Source organism: Cryptotermes secundus, unplaced genomic scaffold (assembly GCF_002891405.2).
Source record: "Cryptotermes secundus unplaced genomic scaffold, Csec_1.0 scaffold941, whole genome shotgun sequence".
NCBI classification, from domain to species: Eukaryota; Metazoa; Arthropoda; class Insecta; order Blattodea; family Kalotermitidae; genus Cryptotermes; species Cryptotermes secundus.
In genome coordinates, this window is record NW_019739977.1 from 726,374 (window position 1) to 742,442 (window position 16,069).

The 16,069-nt window shown below is 39.2% G+C and overlaps 1 long non-coding RNA gene across 1 annotated transcript in view; it reads right to left on the bottom strand.

Moving 5' to 3' along the window:
- Positions 1–12,226: 12,226 nt before the first annotated feature.
- The window catches only part of LOC117282938, a 71,109-nt gene continuing 67,266 nt past the window's right edge, over positions 12,227–16,069 (bottom strand). Inside the window, exon 3 of the long non-coding RNA XR_004513889.1 lies at positions 12,227–12,355. This is a non-coding gene — a long non-coding RNA (uncharacterized LOC117282938). The remainder of the gene's footprint in view (positions 12,356–16,069) is intronic.

Genomic DNA, 16,069 nt, shown 5'->3' on the forward strand with positions numbered 1-16,069 from the left:
GGCTGGAAGGATTAGGTGAAATGAAAATATCGAATGAGCTCAACGGGACTTGAACCCGCGACCTTTCGCTTGTGAGAGCAAAACATATTTGTAGCTAGTCGATTTTGACACAGAGTGTGTATAAACAAAACAAACTTGTGAAGTAAATCAAATTACACTTTACATGAACAGTATAGCTCTCTCGTCTGTATGGAATGAAATCACAACGGGGATGTGAAATTCAAGTTCCGAGCATGGACTGCAGCAAGACATGAATCATACAAACGCGCATGGCTGTATCAACGTGTCCTCATGAGTAATAGCCGAGTAATGAGTCAACCATCGAGTTTAATTTCGTTTCCGGCGAGATTCTTTATACTTCAAATGTATTTATTTTTTGTTCTAGTGACGCCTAGACCATAACCCACGGACCTCCCCCCCTCCAGAGTTGATGTTCAGAAGGGAATGGGCTACTGAAGCTACAGTATGAGGGGTGAGTGTTAAAGAAGGGGATGAATGGGGTGCTACATGTACGATGACACATGGCATCCAGTGTGTGTTCATACGCAAAGTTAAATATGTGGAAATAAGATACGCGGCGAAACCAGTCAGCGGAGCACTGAAAGAAATTCAGAGAGTTATTTGCTAATGGTGACATACAATTTGTGTAAGACAAGACAACCAGGGATGAAACATGATATACTGTATGTATTTAAGTATATCCTACCCACAATGATTTTTAAAAACTCCTAATGCACAATTGTATACAGTTCTATGAGCACACAGTAGTTTAGAAGACCATTCGGTTACGTCATACAAAATGGCGAATGATTAAAACAGCAATGTTCCAACCTAACTCGACAAACGGGATGGATCGAAGATAGAAATATAACTTATCGAGAATGCTTGTTTTATAAGAGGTTTTCGAAGCAAATATTTGTCGCCGTCGCATTTAATTTTAAAAAAGGTTCCTGGAGATTTTTTAAAGAAATGAGGAGCTTCAAATGCTGAACTTTTATAAATAATTCTTCAGACTGAAAGTACACTTACATCTATGCTTAATGATGTTCCAATTCATGAATATTTATAGGATGGGGGGGGGGTAAAACTGCATGTAAGATTAACCTCGGTACTCATTGGATTGGAGGTTGATTGGGCCCTAGAAACAATAGAGAAGTAGCAGATAAGGGATAAACTTCCATTATGCCCTGTAGGGAATCGAACGTCGATCATTCAGCCCGCAGTCTAATTACTATAATGACTGGGCTATCTCATGTATATAAAATAAACATTATTGACAGAAACTTGGTAACACTTTAATATGATTAATAACATAAATGAAAATCATACTTCATAATCTACTTCATAGACTTCACGAAATTATGTAACTAAGCTTTACCGACCCTGCTCCACATGCCCTGTTCAGCATCCAGCACCAGTAATATCGAAAATTATGCGAAGGGATGTAACATGGTGTCACAAAACGTGAACAGCATTTAGTGGTTGTGATAAATAAAAAAAATTCTATATCTTAGATCTATATCATTTATTATAAATTCAATGAAACTGAGAAGAGTTACTTGCAGCACATATAGAAGTGGCTGTTGAAATTGATTAAAACTGTCTTGTTGATATTTTGGTGTTTATGCTGTAAGAAGGGCAGTGGTTTTCACTGAGGTTGAACATTTGCTGCCTCCTTTGGGTATTATCACACAATACGCACATGCACGCAAGCACCCACCCAAATTAGATGTGTCTGTTAGCACTAAGAAAGTATTACTGTAAGAATATACTATAGGATATGCATGCACAATGAATTGTGTCAGGGAGGTTTGTTGGCCCCTCTCAATTCGCCAGGACCGCCTCTGTGGCCTACTGGTCAGTGTTCCTGGTTATAAATCCAGAGGTCGCGGGTTAGATTTCCGACGCTACAAGATTTTCCGAGAAGTAATGGGTCTGGAACGGGGTTCATTCAGCCTCGTGAGAATAATTGAGGAGCTATTTGAATGGAAAAGTAGCGATTCCGTTCTAAAAAACCGAAAATAAAAGGCCGTGGGGATTCGTTGCGCTGACCACGCGACACCCTCTACCCGCTAAAGTTGGCACTAACTTCGCCGACAAGCGGCGGTCGCTCGGTCGGTATACCTTGCTTGCGGACTAAAGCCACGGAATTTGTTTGTTTTGTTTGTTTGCTAAAATCATGGCTACACATGACTTTCCTTTTCAACCTACTATTTCCTCAATCATCATTCATCAGCGGGCTACATAAAATATATTATTTAAAACATCTAAAATATTATCTGAACTGTTATGTAAAATAAAATTTGAACTAGATTTTTATAAATTATTCCCATAATAAATATTATCCGAGAATTACAGAACATTGTGTAAAGGAATAAATGTATAAAATAAGACATATAATAAAATCTTGGTAATGTGGTCGTATAGTGCAGAAGCCAAGCGTTTCAAATCAGGCGCAATATTTGTATAACATATTCGAATGACTGAAGTAAGATTTTCGTCTGCAACGTTCGTTCATTGCGTTAATGTCTTCAGTTTCGCTGTCGGAAGGCAGTATTCCTAGTGCTTCTGAAAGAACTTACAAAATCATTTTACCCTTCAGACGCAAATTATGAGAAACAAGTCCTTGGGATGACGCTTATGAAACTCAGAACTCTTGCGAGTTGTCTTAAGTTGTCCCGCATACATGTACCTAATATACATGAGAACTCGCAGATTTTAAGTTGCAATTTTCATGTACGACACTATCCCTGCTTCAGCTGATTTCTCATTTTATAATAAAAACAGGTTTTCCCATTGTCTCGGCTTATCTATTTGTTTATCCCTCTCGACAAATATTTGGACGGACTTTTTAAGAAATATCTTGTAAACTTCATGACATTAGTGACCACATAATTATTATAATTTTTCTACTATGCGAAGTCCTGAGGTGAGGATAATGATATGATAGAAGCAATAGACAGCCACCCGAAACCTTTACGAAACTTTCTGTTCCATGCTAAATATTGGACAGTTGTAACAAAGGTACATTAATTTAGGTCTATTTATGTAAGTAAAAAGATAAGTGAAGTAAAGGTGTCCCTTTAACAGGCCGTGGAGGACCATAGGTTTTTGAGATGTTGAGATCCCCCATTTTCTAGACTATCGATTCACAGATGGAGGTAAGGTTGTCAGGCTTATGCGCCGGCCGCCCTTTACCCCCAGGAATATTACTGATACTCATTTAGAGGCTGAGTCGACCCCAGGGCCATAGTGCGGTTGGAAGGATTAGGTAACTTGAAAAAAATCCATCCCATCGAGATTCGATCCCGCGACCTTCCGACTTGTAGCATAGTGCCTCAACCAACTAGGCTACCGCGTGCCCCTTGTAGATGTAAGTAGGCCATATAAATGTTTTATCAAGCATTTCTATACGAAAATTGCAAATAAGGCAATGGTAAGAATTTTTAAGTTTGTAGGAGTCAATGAATCAGAGATAGTATTCACAGGTACACAAACATAGCAATTAATTCCACAGCTGCTAACTTGTAGTTCCTTTACTGGCCTCGCCAAACTAACTGAAGCATTTGAAGGAAACTCTTTAACTACATGTATTAAATGTCTCTATCTCACAATTCTCCAATTTCCTGCTTCGTTGGTAAAATAAATAGTGACCCCAAAGCCTAATTTATGCTTTTATAACAAATTATGTAATCAAATATAAACTATCCCTCTAAAAATGCTTTGTGAAAGTCTAAGTACGTCTCCTCTACAAGTCCTATGATGCTTAACTTCCTTCTTAATTCCTGAATGTTACGTCACCGCTTACTGAAAGGCAGAAAATTCCGTAATATTGCATTCCTTTTCGCTGCTTTTGTGAAGCCAACAAATGCCTTGCCAGAAAATTGCAGCAATTACTACTGTTACGTAATAATACGAACTTTACCTAACTCCCCTCTTTACACTGTTCCCTCACGGCGGTGATATCTGAATTAACAGCACACAAATCACATTACACGCCCGACCCCTACAATCAGGCTCTTGCAGCGGTGTCTGAACTGTTAACTACTACACACAACACTCCAATCAGAAAGCGAGCCCGCGGCCTCTTATTGTAACCAATCAGACATTATGCCAGGGAGGTAATACTTGTATGAGGTGGGAGGATGGAGCAGGAACAGGGTTGGAATTAAGGGTGCTTCATGGAGATTGAGAGAACCTGGAACACTTCAGATTCAAGTGCACTTCAGTCTTTTCATATTAAAGACCCTATCACTACGGCTTTTCATGTCGAGTAACGGTTTCAAAATACCTAAAGTAAATAAATAAAAAGGAACAACATTTCTGCTATAAGAGAAAGCAGAGTGAATACAAAATGTTGTTTCTCAGTTTATTTAACGTCGAAGGATTAGCCTGCATTTAATGCGTACTTTCCCCTTAAAATATGTCCCTAATAAAACTGACTGTACTTTATATTCGTGTACGTTCAAAGTGAAAAGAGAAGTTTCAGTAAAATTTCTCGAAAAATATTTAATACTTAGGTAGTTGTTTACTGTATTTCAGAAACATACAGGTCTACAGTTTGTAAAACTGATGTGGAATTTCTGTTTGCTACTTGTTCGCACGGTTCATTCGTAGACCTTGAAATGAAAGGCAGTAAGTTACTTCGAAACATCGACAAACTTCCACAGGACCACATGAGGTCATGTCCAAGGAAACATTAGTCTTCATCTTTTTCTTTCCTTTAAACCTTTAAAACTTAATAGTCCTATACGAGTATATAACGCTTTCTTTAACATAGTAAGACTCTGCATTATTCCCATGCTTGTGTGTTTCGAACTGTTCTCACAGTAAACAGGGTTTGCTTCCCTAAGTACTGTTAGCTAGCTGGTCTTTGGGACGTACGTGTTTCCTGTGAAGTATGAACTAAATTTTCATATGTTGTTTAAAAGATATTCGGTCTTTAGCCTTATTCTCCTCTTATGAGGAGAAGCGGGCGAATCCTGGGAACCTTATAACCAGGGCCCGGATTTTTACGACATGTCATCTTTTTTTCTTTGTATCCTATGCAATGTTCTCAAATATATAAATCTCGGATATGAGCTGCTGGTTACAGAAATGTAAATTTTATAGGTAATATTTGTCATTTTTTGACATTTTTAGGTTTAAGGTCATTTTTTCATTTTGGGGGTAATTTTTGGTTAAATATTTGGACTTTTAAGGGTATTTCTTGTCATTTTTGGCCATTTTAGGGAATTTTTCTTCATATGTTTTCTGAAATGTGAATAATATGGAAGCGAAGTGTTCTTTCTTTTCTCCTTTAGGTAATTTTTCTGGATTTTTTCAGTCATTTTATAGGTCATTTTTTGAATATTTTCAGGTCATCAAAATCCTGGCCCTGCATATTACATTTTTGGATCATATTTTAGGTCATTTTTCTGGATTTTTTCGGTCATTTTTTAAACATTTTCAGGTCATCAAAATCCGGGCCTTGCTTATAACACATTTATGCTCTTTCTCCACCTCCCACTCCCAACGAGGCAGCCTTCCCGACTTAAATTCATCAAAATTAATCCAGGCTTTAAAGCAGTTCACATTATACAGGAGTAACAGCATGGATTATGTATAAATTAATCTGAATCGAATAAGGCTGCATATTATGAAGTGGGAATGATTTGGAAGGAAACTACTGAGGCCTCGTAATTGCAAGTTTTACGCCCAATCACCACCTTTGGGGGAGACTCTAAAATTTCACGACATAGCTAGTCATAACATCCTACCTCCGGACGCAGAAATAAACCTAGATCTTCGGAAGGCAATCTATACTAGCCAACCAACTACAACGTTCGGTGTCAAGACTTTAACCCAGTGATGTGCACTGACATCAGCCATTTCGGAGGAGTTACTGTGGCTTGTGTGAAACGCTCACGAAAGAGAAGTTAAATTGGTTTACAACTGAACAACTAATTCCACAGGCCTATCTGTACAGAAATTTTGTAAGGGTTTTGAGGTATACATTCCTAAAAGCTCGAAATAAACCACGCGTTCACAGATGTGACTTTCAGTTTCAACTTCTGCACACTACGAGTATTTCACCTCACCAGAATGTTTAAATTTACTTCGGATCAGGAGGAAGCGACATACAAGTTTTAATACACAGTATGTGCTAGAATCCGGCCGGTCACGGTAGCCGAGCGGTCTAGGGCATGTACTGTCTTCGCTCGTTTGGAAACCGGGGTCGTGGGTTCGAATCCCACTCAGGGCATGGATGTTTAGTTTGTGTGTGTGCGTTTTCCTGTGTTTGTGTACAGGTAGAGGCCTTGCGACGAGCTGATCACTCGCCCAAGGAGTCCTACCGTATGTGTAAGATCACAAAAACCGAAGTGAACGGAGTTCATGGAGGTAGGCCTAGGCCCACTGGGGCTGTAGTGCCAAGGAAAAAAATGTGCTGGAATCTAGCTTTTCTCCTTTGGCCTGCTGCTCAGTGTTTCCTCTTGATCTTCCTCGTGGATAATTTACATGTTAATGAGCACCCACACGTGATCTGATGTGTCACGCTTGTCACTCTTTAGTCGTCACTGACTCAATTCTACCGAAAGAAGCATGTCGAATGGTTGGAAAGAAAGAAATCGAGCAACACAATGAAGAACCAGTGGGGGGATTACAAAGACAAAAACAACACCGTCCAGTGTGACTATTTAAGTTTTATCACTTGAAAACTCATCACCCTTACATGTTTCGAGCCCTACGGATCATCTTCAGAGGGCATCAATACTTTTTCCGGAAACTACTATTACAATAGGTGTTATATTATATACATACACATATAATGTCTGAAATACACAATGTACACAATGTTGAATTTTTCACAGTCACAGCAGCCTTCCTGGTATTAAAATTTTGAAAGTTTCTTAAAACTTTGTTGTTTAAGATTAAAATTTATAAACCATGCAGGTTCGTGTCAATTCTCCTACTGTCTTTCTTGGAGGTGGCTGATCTTGTGCCGCCTGTCTATCTTGCGAAAGGAGATTCCTAGTATTGTCCGTGTTTATTCGTGGCTTGCTGTGTTGTTTATACCACAACATGCCACGAATAATATATATATTGTAACGTGTTTACGTTACAGAATAGGCCGTAGAGATGGTTAATTGGTTTATTTAACAATCTTCAAATAACGGCTACAATTAATTATCACAATATCACGGGTTTCCACACTTTACAAACCCTAGAACAAAATCTCTTAACACTCTCTTCGAGAGCCTTCACGTACTAATAATGCGGGAGCTATACAAGTCTCCCTGAATTACACACTCCAGATGTAACTGGTTATCACTGGTTATCGCACACGCGGCTGTAGCTCGTAACTTGCGAACTGAGAAGTCGTTGATAACGCACTCGGTGACTGTCACAGTGCAACTGACTGTGGATAGCCTTCGCTGCTCCTTATGCAGCCTCGATCGGACAATACGGCCACGTAATAGGCACCCTTGTTGCCTGGCGCTGTGTTGCTAGCAACGCAAGCGGTAGTAACCGCTGTTACTACCGTAACAATCCGGTTGCGTCACCGTTACGTTACCGTGCGGAGGAGGGGGAGGGGAGCGCTGACTCACCCGCCGCGTCACTGCTGGTGGGGGGGGGGGTTCTCATTTGCGCAACATGTCACAATATTATTCTATATATGGTATATATATGCATATTAAATTTACTTATGCTTCTCGTACGTGATAACATAACAAGTACTCTTACTTGTATGTGGATTTCAAGGTTACAAAGATAAGAGTAGTATTTTCATTTATCTCCACGAGAGCCTGTGACGTTTTTTCTTACGTTTTTGCTTGGTTATTCACTACCAGTTAATCAGAGATTTAACTGAAACAGAATCCTGCAGAAAACGTTAATTTATGTTTAACAAAAGCACATCACACAGAGTGATTAGTTGAAGTATTGTAACATTGTGTAATATTTGAGGTTTTCACGGCGGTGACTATGAAGAAAGCCGTCTCCTGGGATGTGGCGCCGTGTTGATACTGTGTTAACCGACATTTCGGAGGAACATTTTTAAATATTGTGGCACATAGGCCCATTGCTAAGCAACATACGCGCATGCAGGAGCAGTTTTTCTGTAGTGTGCGCACGGACTGTTTCTATGCCACGCGCAGCTTACGATTGGGCGTTGACGTCACACAACAATAGAAGTAATGCAGGTAGGTGTTTTCTGCAGGTGAGCGCTGAGGCTGTGTTTTCTGTGATGCGAGGTCCGTGCCGCGACTACATAAGGGAGACAGTTTAAATGATAGAGAGGGTTATGAGAATGGGAATACAAGGGCGTAAAACGAAGTACAACGGGGTACAACGGAATAAAAATTAGTTGTCGGTAGGAGATAGTCACGGAAATTTAGTAACTGAAGAAGAATTAGAAGTCAGCCTGTGAAGACTTGGTGTATGATTAGAAGATTTAACAACAGTGAGATGTTTTAATTCCGTTGCTCGGATTCGACTAGTGAAGATTGAGAATCGTAGTGCAGTGAACTTTAAATTGTATAAATCAGCGATAGCGCTGCATTTCTTAAAGTACCTGTACCAATCCAAAGTCCATCTACAGTCAATAGAACACGTGACACTGTGAATTCTCACGACATTGGCTAAAGCGTATTACTACCTTGTGAGATATGACGCCTTGTTGCATGGTAGAGGGGAGATGACATTCCTCAAAAACGCTGGTAAACCTCTATGACATTAAATGTCGTCACGTTACATCAAGTAGTAAATACTTTTACATTTAAACTGATGATGAAATATCAGTCGCGACAGGTCTCATACAGTGATTAATTAAAGTATTGTAACATTATTCTTAAATATTGCGAAGCGTAGGCCATTGCTAGGCAACGCCCGCAACACACGCACTGTTAACAATACTCACATTTGGTGAGCGGTAAGGTGAGTTTCTGGAGCTGTACGTGTATGCTGGGGCGCATGGGTTTGTGATGATATTGTTAACTGTTCACATGAAATTAATATTTGCCTTACCACACCTTACTTCCATCCGTTAACAAGGCATTAAATAACCATTGTATAGCGTACGATTTGATCTGCGGTGTTATATATTGGTACCTTTCTGTACGACAGGCGGCCTCCTGGTTTCAGTTCTCTGTTGGCTGCGATCCCAGTGCGCCTGGATCCCAAACTCAACAATTTCTTTTTGGACCGACGCTGGATCCAGAACAAGTAATAATTAATCTCTCACTCCGTTACAACATATATATCATATATATTCACGCCCTATTATCGCTGTCACACGCGCGAACGCTTAAGAGCACTGTCATCTCTGTTCCAGCGACCCGACAACACAAAATCTTACTGCCGTTCGTTAAGGCGGAAGCCAGCTAATTCCCACAAACAACTTTCTGTCCGTTACGGCCAACAATACCAAGTGTGGACAGCGATAAATTTAATTTGTGTGCGACGTAGTCTCTTAATTTACCCCTCCCCTTAATCCGTCCGAACGCTGTAACATTGCAGACTTACGCAAGAACTGAAGCTTTCATAGCGGCTGAAGTCAATGGAATTTTCTCAGGCTATTAGCAGTGTCAGTTGATTAAAATTCAGGGTTTAATGAATGGCCCTGAATCTGCTGTAATTTTCAATCTACTGACAGGCATGATAACCTGAGAATATTTCATTGACTGCAGATAAGTATTCGAGATTTAACTGTTCGAATCTAGAACAGACTCTTTGTTATCCTGGCTTAAATTTATCGACATCTATGTAAATGACCGAATAGTAACTTTAAACATGTGTCCTATAATATCCTAACCTACTCACTGTTCACAGCCAATCCTTTCGACTCTACGTAATATCTGTAACTGATAATGAGTCGTTAAATCACTTCAAACAACCTCAAAATCCCCCGGTTTAGTGAAACTGGCGTTTACATGAACCTCATGTCTCAGGCTATAACCGTATCATTACACTCCACCGGCGAGGAGAGAGTGACAGGGGGAGAGGTTTTCTTTTCCCCTTGGTGCTACAGCCCCAGTGGGCCTAGGTCTACCTCCATGAACTTCTCCGTTCACTTCGGTTTTTCTAGAACTTACACATTCGGTAGGTAATCAGCTCGTCACAGGGCCTCTACCTGTACACAGACACAAAGTAAACATCCATGCCCTGAGTGGGATTCGAACCCACGATCCCGGTTTCCAAGCGAGCGAAGACAATAGATGCCTTAGACCGCTCGGCTACCGTAACCGGTAGGAGGAGAGGTTACAAACCACAATAAAACCCGTCCAACGTTCCAGGTGTTAGCAAGGCGCACATACAAACAAATATATATACATACATGAATTCATACAACGCATACATATATAAAGATATATGGCATTTCAAAAACTTGCTTTTTCATATTCAGGGTTGCTGAAAACGTGTAAATCCACCAAAATTTCATGAATGATTTTCTGTATGAACACAATATTTTCTTATGCTACGTACGTGAGAAACCAACAGAAATAGACGTAGACGAATAACATTCATTTCATCTATGAGTCTATCTCATAATAATTCAATTGGCTTATATTTTAGTGTGCTAGAAGGGTCATTCTAGAGAATACTAGAAAGCACTGCGATATATATGTTATTTCTAGAGATCATAATGATTTACTGATCAGTAAGTATTTACTTTTGGATTTATGGAGAGTTCAACTGCGTTGTGTAGTGAATTATAATTTGAAGAGTTTGAAGAAAAGAGGTCCATAAAATATTTTAAATTCTGTCTGAATATCTCCTTAAAAACATAAAGAGTGATTTTAGATAATTATAATGAAACGCAACGGTTCAAAACGGACCTAACTCATTCAGCTGAAGGAATCGGGTAAATTTTATTATCTTTATTTTTCTATCTCTTGGAAATCCTTTTCATTTCATGATGCCATCCATAACCTGAAACACTGCATCCTTAACATTTGGCACTATGCAATGTAAAACATCGCTATTCTAATAATGCGAGCAAGGCTACTGATTTAAATAAGTTACTACTTTTAAGTCGTGCAAGTCGCGATGCGTGAAACAGAATTAAAAACCGAATGTATCATAAGAGATATACATGTATTGTTTCATGACGTGAAAGGCTAAAATATGAAGTATGAAAAAATAGGTGTGTCTCAGGAACTCACAAATATATAAACGTTACAATTCATGAACCCCGTGATATCGATGGATCCTGTATTGCTATTTTAGTTTAATCTGTCCTCAGAACAGTCTGTGTGCCCCGTTCAATTGTCTCTCCACTGTTCATTTCGATCGACATTCACCCCTTCCCCCATTTTGTCCTCGGTAACTTTCACTTGGTATTTTTGGCATTATTTCTGTTATGCTCATATTAAAGGGATTTACGCTGGACAATAGAAGCTAAAGGATAAAGTTAAAGTTTTCCGTGTGCTTTAGCGCAGTTCTATGGAAACATATAAGATCTTGTGAGAAAGTTCCATGTAGGTCTGTTCCTGATCCCGGCACTGGTCAACGTCTAGGCTCGACCGACTTACCCGGCCGGACAGGATAGGAGATTTGATATGGGTGTGGCAACTGGTGGTGAACGAACCCCTGTAGTGTAGCCTGCAGTCAGTCACTTAACTCACTGAGCTACCCAGTTCACTACCAGTCTCATCACCCGTATTTAAATGTTATGATTCTTTGACAATGCAAACAAATGAGTAAAGCTTAGGAAATTAAGACAGTCCGTGCTATTCTCAGTCATTAAGCTACAACATTCCTACAGACATTCTGCAACTATGAACTCTGAAGGCGTGGAAGCACGTGTTTCTTACTTTTTGCAACTGAAGGTGTTTGTGCAGAACCATATGTTCTCAGGAAGTTCCTGTGGAATTCGTCACGTCTTAAGGGAAATTTATTAAGTGCTATGGGCCAGTACTATGACTAATTCGGATAAGATGGGAAGAGAAAGAGGCCAGTATACACCCACACATAAACATACTGTTCGTCATTTCCCTCAACTCTAATACATTTAAACTTTCAAGTATTCCTGCGAAAGTGTCGTTTCCTGCGGGCTACTGATATGTAAATTGCGTACCGTCTTACCGCTTCGGGGACGAGACATCCAACTAATTTTCCTAGTAGAAACTTGTCTCTCTAAAAGTAAACGTTACAGGCTAACTTGAACTAACCATTTATTCACGTCTGAGTGAAATAAGTAGCCTCACCCTTTGGAAAAAGAATCCTTCTCTGCTTTCGGGTCGAAATAGTAGTTTCATATCCAGTTGTCGCTTTGTGACTATTCCGGTAAATTATTCAGGAGGCTGCTAGTGCTCTTTATGCCACTTGGCGTGAAATACGCGTTGAAACCGGTGAAGATATCTTTACGAGGCATCTGCAAAAATCAGTATACTCAAGTTATAAAATATTACAATGTGAAGACCTCTAGATCTCTGTCAAACAGATGAAATATGTTGGGTGTAAAACAAATATAACAAGATTTTATATTATAAATTAAGTTATATTTTCACATACAAATTACCAAGAATACTACTATCTTACGTGAAACACATACACACACCTCGAAGCTCGGAGCATTTTATTCAGTGGTCGGTACAAGAAATATAATTTTAATGCGTAAGAAGTGAATAGGTTACGATATTTTAAAGTCTCTTCTGGAGCTCGAATATTTTCTTTGGAATGTGTTCTAGATTTTCAAATTAAGATTTCTCTACATTTTAGATCCAATTTTGGATCATCAGATGACTAAATATTAAGTTACATTCTTTTACAATAAACTTCGCTGATTATTATGTTTTACAATTAATTTACTTCGTAGTAATCCTACCCAATAATCTTGTTCAAAAGAAGCGAGTACATAAAAATTTAGATATCTTTGCAATTTTATTTGCTAGTGAATATATTTAACTCACAGCGCATATAAGAAGGTGGTAATATTTGGCATTAACACAGGGTAGACTATATTGTTACACTTGCACATGAATGGGAAGTTTGAGTCTCAAAGGATTATTTCTTCTTTTATGTGACTTACTACAAAAATTCACCCTCCAGTCAGTCATGATATTATCATCTCTGTTTTTATTAAGAACTATTCTTTCATTCCGTACTTCTCCAATTGCCTTCCTTTTGATATTATTTAATCACCATGGAACCTCGAAACGCAACTAAAACTCTACACCAATTCTCTCAACTGAACTGTTAGTCGAGCTGAGTCGAGTCGAGTCGAGTCGAGTCGAGTCTTATGTTCCGACGGACGGTCAGTCGGTCAGACTATCTTCGAATAAAGCACCAATCGGGGGCTTACGACCAGACTTTTATTACTGTCAGACAGTTGCGCTCTCTCTGACGAGAGTACGGGTCTGTCGTTTACAATTGCTGCTGTTCCTCGCCAGCGTAGTCATTTTCGGGTACGAGTCCAGTGGGGCTTGTGACCATGTTTTACTGTCTCAGATTTGAGACTTCCCTTTTTTTCGCCTCGTACGGCTCACAGGGCTAGGGTGGAAGTATTCGACCACACCTCTACACGGGATTTAACTGCCAAATATCCTGGAACTTCCTTATATAGCCGTGGCACGGACCACACAGAAGATACATCTTCTGTTGTCAGAATAGTTGCGTAACCTAGAAACTAGTCACAGAGAACAGAACTCCTACTTTTGCGTGGTTGCTGGAACGTGTATACCGAGTCGATGTCTAGCAATAAATCACGTATGATTGTCACGCGCTTAAGCGAGGTGTTTATCGCGCCTTTGCCTAGCGATTACGAATTGTAGGCGAGAAGATGAACTCACACGACGAAAGGTTGTAATTCTCTGATACTGTAAACCTTTGGCTGAACAGCAATGAACAGAGATAGAGAGAAATATGAATAATCGATTAAAGTGGCCTACAGGAATTACATTTCCGATGTAGTAAAAACACAACACCGTGGACATTGGCACGATTAACTTCAAACGCTCCTTCGCTTTGCGGAATATCATGCAACATGGTTACAATGTCTCGAATCCGCATAAATGCAGAGGTTTTAAAAGCCTCTCAGATAATTTGAGCCGATGGTGGACATAAGATGGGCCTTCTTCAGCCTCCACCACTGAACCACTGGGTCACAATGCGAGCGGTGTTTTCTTTTGTTCTGTGTTACTAATTTCCTGCTCTGCCACTATGACGAAGGACTAGGGTACAAAGCTTTCTGCTCACGCTGATATTGCATCGGCGTTGGTTTAAATCCGGTTATTAACAGTAAAAGATAACACGATATTCGAAGTAATACAAGAATTAAACAACAGGTAGCGACAAAAACACATTATAAGAATTATTTCATTGATTGAATCCTGTTGTGTGTCTCAGACAATATATAATATGTAGGAACTCTGCTACCGTCAACACAACAAATATTTCAGTATTACATTTAGACCTTTTAATTTACTGCGACATGTTTCGGTCAGACATTGCCATAATCAGGGAGGAATACATATAGTTATTGAAATACCGATACGGATCTTTATCGGTGCGACGCGTAGTATTTAAAAATTAACATAAAAAATATAAAAAAACTTTGCCTCAGATTTGTGTATAGTTAAATTATCAAATCCATGATTAAGAATAAAGAAATAATAAGAATAATAAAAGGCAGAATAAAGGTGCTATATATAAAATGTTGAAATATTATTAAAATATATTAAAGGTATGTTAGACTTATATAGAAGGTATTAACACCTATATGTAAGGTTAGGGAACTGTATTCCAACTAAAATTTATTTTAAGGGGGGGAGATCCTGCTACAATGTAGAATTGGACGTCTATGTTGCGTAGGTATTGTTGCAGAAATTCTACGTAATAAGCCCGGTAAATGAGGCCCAAAGACAAGTTTTCACTGATGTACAAGTTTTGATTGTGTGTGGGTATTTAGTATGGTATTCCCACGCTATGTATCCTATATAAACCTGCAATGTGGCTTATGTTTCTTGTCTAGCCGTATAAACGTTCGGTGTGTATATGGTGTGTTCTACACTGTGCGGTGGTTTGGCGTAGATCTACGTAGAACCCAAAGTTCAACAACGTCAGCATCAAAAACCACCATTAAAGGCGATTCTAATACAACTCAGTCCAGTTTACAACTCACAGATTTTTTTCTCTGATACCAATTTTAATATTACCCAATTTTCTCCGTTTTGTTAATGTTTACCTCCCAATATGTTTTCCCACAAAAAGATTATGTTTATTCTATCAGATCTTCAGATCCATCCCTGTTTGTATAAGATTTTACCCAGGGCTAACAATGAGCAAACAGTTTTCGAAGGATACCTATTACATGAACTGCCATTATGCAGACCTATTACGCGACATTTTGTGGAGTGACTGGTTATAGCTACAGGATTTTGCAAAAACAACTGATTATGCTTACGTTTTAAAATCGTGCAACTATCACTTACTGTGCATGGATCATTTCGGGGGCAAAATAACAACGCTTTCTGTGAAGCAGCCAAAGCATCTGCACTGCTAATTAAAGCAAAGGGTTCAACAGTTACTTCCTAACAAAGCAACTTGGGTACAGTGACCTGCAACTGTTTCGCCCCGTTCTACATATGCAATCTTCCGTGGACCTTAACAATTATCGCATTTCGATTTCAGATCATGACAGCTACATATAGTTTTATAGGGTGACTAAGAGCGGTCCTTTTTTCATCAGATTTAAGAAACACAGTGGACTATCCCCCTAGACGGCTGTACGCCCACAAACTAGTCCACAATGGAGTAATCACAAAACGTGAAGGGGAGGTTACGGGAAGTAAATCATGATTGGTCTATGAGAAAATGATAGTGACTTTACTTTACGTCTCTACAAGTAGAGGAAACCACGATATATCCTCAAAAATAATAAGAGGTCAAGGGTGAACATATTCATTGTGTTCAATATTATAAGAAATAGAGAATCCCAAAAGTTAGAGAAAACCAAACACGCCAATTTAAATCTACGCGAATGTCTCCTATAATAGGAAATGAATTACAAATTCCAACACCGGGGACGTGGATGAGGTGATAAGATTAGTGCAAATTGGGGTCCTACGATGTTAGAAGGGGTTCAAAT